The following is a 6000-nucleotide window of genomic DNA, read 5'->3' on the forward strand; positions in this document are numbered from 1 at the left end:
TGGCCCTTTGACGCTTGCGGACCAATTGGCTGGCTCCAGAGGCGTGGTTCTGACAGGTCGATCGGAGGGGGGGGGTTGGGGACGGACGGGGAGCCCGAGTTATTAAAAAAAAAAGGTGTCGGAAACGCCAAAACTCCATCCCCAAGTGCTCCGGGCCCAGCGGATCTGTCACCAGGACCGGAGGAGGAGGGGAGGGGGAGTGGCGGCTGGAGTAGCAGCCGCGGGGTGGGGGCCTTGGAGAAGCAGACAGGCGAGAGTGTGTTTGGGGAGGAAGGGAGGGAGGGACGCCTCTAGGGGGCTTCGCAGAGAGGTCTTGCCTCGCTCCAACGAAAGGGAGGAGGGAAAAGGAGGAGGAGGAAGGGGGGGTTAAGAAACGCTCCTCCCTTTCTCCTTCCTGACCCCTCCCCTGGCCCAGATTTCAGCTTGGGACGCCTTAGCGACTTCTCCCGGCGAGACTTCGCCCGACTCCCTTTCTTTGGCTAGCTAGCGAGGAGGAGGAGGAGGAGGAGGAGGAGGAGAGTGAAGGCACGTGCGTCTCGGCGAGGATTGTAAAAAGGTGAAAGGGCGCGTGGGGCGGGGCGAGCTGTTCCCGGCTTCCCCGGCACACGCGTGTGCCTCCCCGCCCGCCCAGCTTCCCCGATGGGCAGCCTTTCCCTTCTGCTCGGCTTCCACGCGCGTTGGTGCCTACGTCGCTCTCCCCTCCGAGGAGGGCGGTCTATCAAGATGTGAGAAGCGTCTGTGTTGGGTTTCAAGCAGCCCCGTTTCGTCTCTTCCTCCCCCCCCCACTCCCCCCCCCAGTTGCACAAACACACACGCGCCGCGCTCCTTCCCTTGGCTCAGTGCGAGCGATGCCGAAGGAATGCCCGCATCCTCCCCGCGTTCCTCTCTCGAACCCTCCGTTGTGAGTATGTGGGGGTGGGGTGGGGGTTGGATAGGGGCTTATAAATTACTGCCAGTTGTTTTCGCTCTGTTGGAAGCCAATGAGCTCGGCCTTCCGCCTTCTTGGTGCCCAGCCCTCTCGGACTACAACACCCATCCCTTCCAGCGCAGCCCTGAGGGGCAGGGGGGGGATGGGCGTCGCGATCCTCCAGAAGCGGCAGGAATTAGGACGGGTTGCATTCCGGGAGAAGAGGAGAAGTAGGCGTCGGTAGAAAGAAGTGGGGGAGGATGGGAATTGTAGTACAGATTGCCTGGAGGGCATCCAGGGTCGGAAGAAGAAAGCGCCGAGAGAGACAGAGGAGAGAAGGAGAGAGAAAGGAGAGAGAAAGGAGAGAGAGAGAGAGAGAGAGAGAGAGAGAGAGGGGGGGGGGAGTAGAGTAGAGGGGGGGAGAGAGTGGGGGGAGAGGGAGACACACAGAGACAGAGAAGAATGGAAATTGCGCGTGGGGGCGCGTGTGCTTAAATGCGTTAAACCAATGCAATGTTTACAGAGCGCCTGCCTAAGTGTCAACAGACTGTGTGTGTGTGGGGGGGAGGGGAGCGACTCGGGAATAGGGACGGATTGGGGGGGGGGGGGTTTCTCAGCTGGCGACCTCTTCAGACAACCCCGAAAGGATCGCGGGCGGCGCGTTTGTAGGGATCAGACGAGCTTTCTGCGTGGCTGTCGGCTCACCTCTCCCCGACCCCCTCCGACCACGCCAGTCTGGTTTCAACCCCCCTTCCTCCTAGAGCCTACCTGCGCACCCCCACCCTCCGTTGGACCCCTGCAACGCGGGAGCCCTGCCGGCTGAAACGCGTCTGGGATGGTGTTTGCTTTTTCTCTCTACCAAGTTCGCTCCACTCTTGCTAAGCCGCTGTAGGCCTGGCCGCGGCTCCTTCCTTCGCTCTGCCAGCTTTTCAGTGTTGTTTAAACATCTCCGGGGGGTGGGAGTGGGGAGCAAGGGAGTCTCCTTCCCTCCCCAATTCGCCTGTCCGCCCTCCTGCCTTTCCGTCGCTACCGGTTCGGAGGATTTTTGGAGACCCGGAATGTGAAGGCTTGTAGTCAGCCAGCGAGGAGGAAAGAGGGACGGTCTGACTTGGGGGAGAGGGGGGAGAGAAGCAAGCGGGAGGCGCGTTTGCGCGCGCGCGTGTCTGTGGGTCTGGAGGGGATGGAGATTTTGCAGTATCCTTTCCCCAAGTGTGTGGAGGGGATGGGGATTTTGCAGTATCCTTCCCCCAGGAGTGGGGAGGGAATGGACATTTTGCAGTACCCTTTCCCCAGGAGTGGGGAGGGAATGGAGATTTTGCAGTACCCTTTCCCCCAGGAGTGGGGAGGGAATGGAGATTTTGCAATATCCTTCTCCTGCCCAGAGAACAAGTAGTTAAAAAAATGAATTTCACCACTGTCTGGAGCACCCTGTTTTCCCCACAGGTGGGAAGGTCTCTGTGGGAGAGGTGAACCCCAGGGTGTGGGGGGGGGGGAAACCTGGCTTCCTTCTCACCTGCCCCCTCCCCAGCATGATTAGCTCAGGAAGAAGCGCCAGTCAAACCTTCTTAGGGCCAAACAGATACTTTGGGATCCTGAGCTCCAGCCAGTGGTGGATTAAGGCTCATTGGTGCCCTAAGTACTGACAAATCTTGGTGCCTCCCTTGGTATTTTTCTTCTTTGGGCCTGGTGCCCTAAGCACGTGCTTAGTCTGCTTAATGGTTAATACACCGCTGGCTCCAGCAGCATCTTATTTTTTTGGGGGGGGGAGGGAGGTGATGGAGGGGCATTCTTCAGGACACACCATTCAGAGAAACAAACAGAAGTATGGAAACGTATTTAAATGAGAGGGGAAGGAAGAGAGGGAGAAGAAGGGAGGAGAGGCAGAGAAAGAGAGAAAGAGAAAAAGAAAGAGAGAGATAGAGATAGACGCTGTCCCTAATCAGGCCCATGAAAAGCCTATTGGCTGCCTATCAAGGCCAGGCCAAGTTAGTTTCATGGTAATCTAAGGTGTGTGTGTGTGTGTTGGTTTGCCCCTGAAGCCAGGGAATCATGCCCACTGCGTTAGTGGAAGGGTTTCACAGATAGTTGTGTGCAACACACACACACACAAAGCCACAACGCTGTGTTGAACCCAGCCCTGCTTTGATTTTTTTTTTACAGAGATAAGCAAAAACCATTGATACATATGGTAAAATATGGCGAAGTTAGCGTTCTCTTTCTCTCTCCTCTCTCTTCCCTCTCTCTTTCCCTCTCTGTCTCTTCTTTCTCTTTGTTTCTCCATCTGTCTCTTCTCTCTCTCTGTCTCTCCCTCTCTCCTCTCTCACTTCCCTCTCTGTCTCTCCCTCTCTTCTCTGTCTCTCCTCTCTCTCTTCCCTCCCTCCCTCTCTCTCTGTCTCTCCCTCTCTCCTCTCTCTCTCTTCCCTCTCTCCTCTCTCTTTCCCTCTCTCTTTCCCTCTCCCTTTCTCCCTCTTCTCTCCTCTCTGTCTGTCTCCCCTCTCCTCCCCTCTCTCTGTCTCTTCCTCTCTCCTTTTCTCTCTGTCTGTCTCTCTGTCTGTCTCTCTTTCTTCTCTGTGTGTGTCTCTCTCTCTCCCTCCTTCCCCCCCAGCCCTGCTCCACTCCTGAAAGAGATAAAAGGGATTGTGTATTTGGAGGCACTCAGGCCGTTTGTATTAGTTGGGGGGAGAAACGAGAGGCCGGCTTTGGCGGCGGCGGCGGCGGCGCAAACGTGGTCAAGATAGGAGCGGAACATCTAACGCGATTAGCTTTCCTAACACTGCATTTTTCGAAGCGAAGGCTAAGAGCTCTCCGGCGCCAGGGGGCTGAAAGCCGTGCAGGAAACCAGCCTCCAGGATCATTTCCACCCCCCAAAATATCTCCCCTTCCCTCCCGGTCGCCTTGAAAGAAGCCGAAGGGCCAGACAAACAAACACACACAGACAATTAAGGCTAGACTCCGTGTTACCAAAGACTTGACGTTACAGACCCAACGACCCAGAAGACTACAAAGCTTCACACTCTCTCTCTTTCTTCTCTCTCTTTCTTTCTTCTCTCTCTTCTCCCTCTTCTCTCTCTCCCTTCCTTCTGTCTCTTTCCCTTCTCTTTCTCTCTTTCCTCTTCCTCCCTCCCTTCTCTCTTCTCTCCCTCTCTTCTCTGTCTTTCTCTTCTTTCTCTTCTCTCTTCACTCTTCCTCCCTTCTCTCTCTCTTTCTCTGCTCTGCTCTCTTTCTCTCCCTCCCTTCTCTCTTTCTTCTCTCTCTCTTCCCCTCTCCCCTCTCACACACACTCTCTCACAAACACACACGCCCGCGCGCGCCACACGGTCTCCCCTCCCCCCCCCCGGATCCCATCTTGGTGTCTATCTGCGTTTGTTTCCCCTTCCCTTGAAGTCACTAGGCCAGGAAAAGAAGGAGGCTCGGGGATGGGGCATTCCGATTGATTTTACACCCTTGAAACGTGGTTGAGGGCCACTCGGGTCGCTGGGTCGCTGGCTGATTTCTGTCGGACCTAAGATAGGTGGCTTCCTTCTCCGATTAAAAAAAAAATCGGCCTTAAAAGCTTTTCTGAAGTTGAGCCGTCAGAGAGCCTGGGTTTTCTAATTGACTGCGAAGTTCAGGCGGTTTTCCAGACTGCTGGTGGAAAAGGAATTGTTAAACTTTAGGGACTTTTGGGAGAATATTTCGGGAGCTCCTATTCCGGAGAAATGGTCTGGTTAAGAACTAAGCAGGTGTTACCCTAATTGGGCTTCTGGTGGGCTCCGTTTTTTCACACAATACCACAATACCGTGTGGTGTCCTGTGAAGGGGCAGATGGGCTATACACATAGGGTATATATTTTGAGGGTTGTATGTTTAAAGCAGAAAGTCCATCCCCTCCAGAGACTGGGCCTTTGAATGAACTGTGGGCATTTAAGAGGCCTTCCTTCCTCCTCCCTTTTCCCTGTTTCCCTCTCCCTTCCTTCTTTCCCTTTTCTCTTCTCACATTCCTCTTTTCTTCTCCTTCCTTCCTTTTCTCCTTTTCCCCATTCTCTTATGCTTTCTTCTGTCTCCTCTTTTTTCTCTTTCTCATGTTTTCTTTTTTCTTCCTTCCTTCCTTCCCCCTCGTTTCTCCTCTCCTTCCTCCTTTCCCTCCCTTTCCTTCCTTTCCCCTTCCTTCCATCCTTCCCAGATTGTTGGGGGCAATAGGCTAACTGTAAACCGCTTAGAGAGGGGCTGGAAAGCACTGTGAAGTAGTATATAAGTCTAAGGAATATCGCTATTGCTTTGCCTTCCTTCCTTCCTTCCTTCCTTCCTTCCTTCCTTCCTTCCTTCCTTCCTTCCTTCATTGTTGGGGGCAATAGACTGTCTCTGTAAACCGCTTAGAGAGCGCTGAAAAGCACTGTGAATGGTATATAAGTCTAAGGAATATTGCTATTGCTTTGCCTTCCTTCCTTCCTTCCTTCCTTCCTTCCTTCCTTCCTTCCTTCCTTCCTTCCTTCCTTCCTTCCTTCCTTCCTTCCTTCCTAGATTGTTGGGGGCAATAGACTGTCTCTGTAAACCGCTTAGAGAGCGCTGAAAAGCACTGTGAATGGTATATAAGTCTAAGGAACATTGCTATTGCTTTGCCTTCCTTCCTTCCTTCCTTCCTTCCTTCCTTCCTTCCTTCCTTCCTTCCTTCCTTCCTTCCTTCCTTCCTTCCTAGATTGTTGGGGGCAATAGACTGTCTCTGTAAACCGCTTAGAGAGCGCTGAAAAGCATTGTGAATGGTATATAAGTCTAAGGAATATTGTTATTGCTATTGCTGTTAGTGTTGCTATTGGTTTGCCTTTCCTTCTTTCCTTCTTTCCTTCTTTCCTTCTTTCCTTCTTTCCTTCTTTCCTTCCTTTCCTTCCTTCCTTCCTTCCTTCCTTTCCTTCCTTCCTTTCCTTCCTTCCTTTCCTTCCTTCCTTCCTTCTTTTCTTCCTTTCAAGAGCCAGGAACCGCTGGAGGGCACCCGGTTGGAGACGGGTCCTTGACTGTCTTCCCAACGGGGAAAACTGTTTCTCCAGCGGCCCAACCGGCTCCTCTCGCTCTCCAACGGCCTCTGGGCTGGTTCCCGAGCCAGGCCTCCGTGTAACCTT

This window comes from Thamnophis sirtalis, unplaced genomic scaffold (genome assembly GCF_051295495.1).
Source record: "Thamnophis sirtalis isolate CommonGarterSnake01/CBP01778 unplaced genomic scaffold, rThaSir2_p1.2 scaffold_2, whole genome shotgun sequence".
Classification (NCBI taxonomy): domain Eukaryota; kingdom Metazoa; phylum Chordata; class Lepidosauria; order Squamata; family Natricidae; genus Thamnophis; species Thamnophis sirtalis.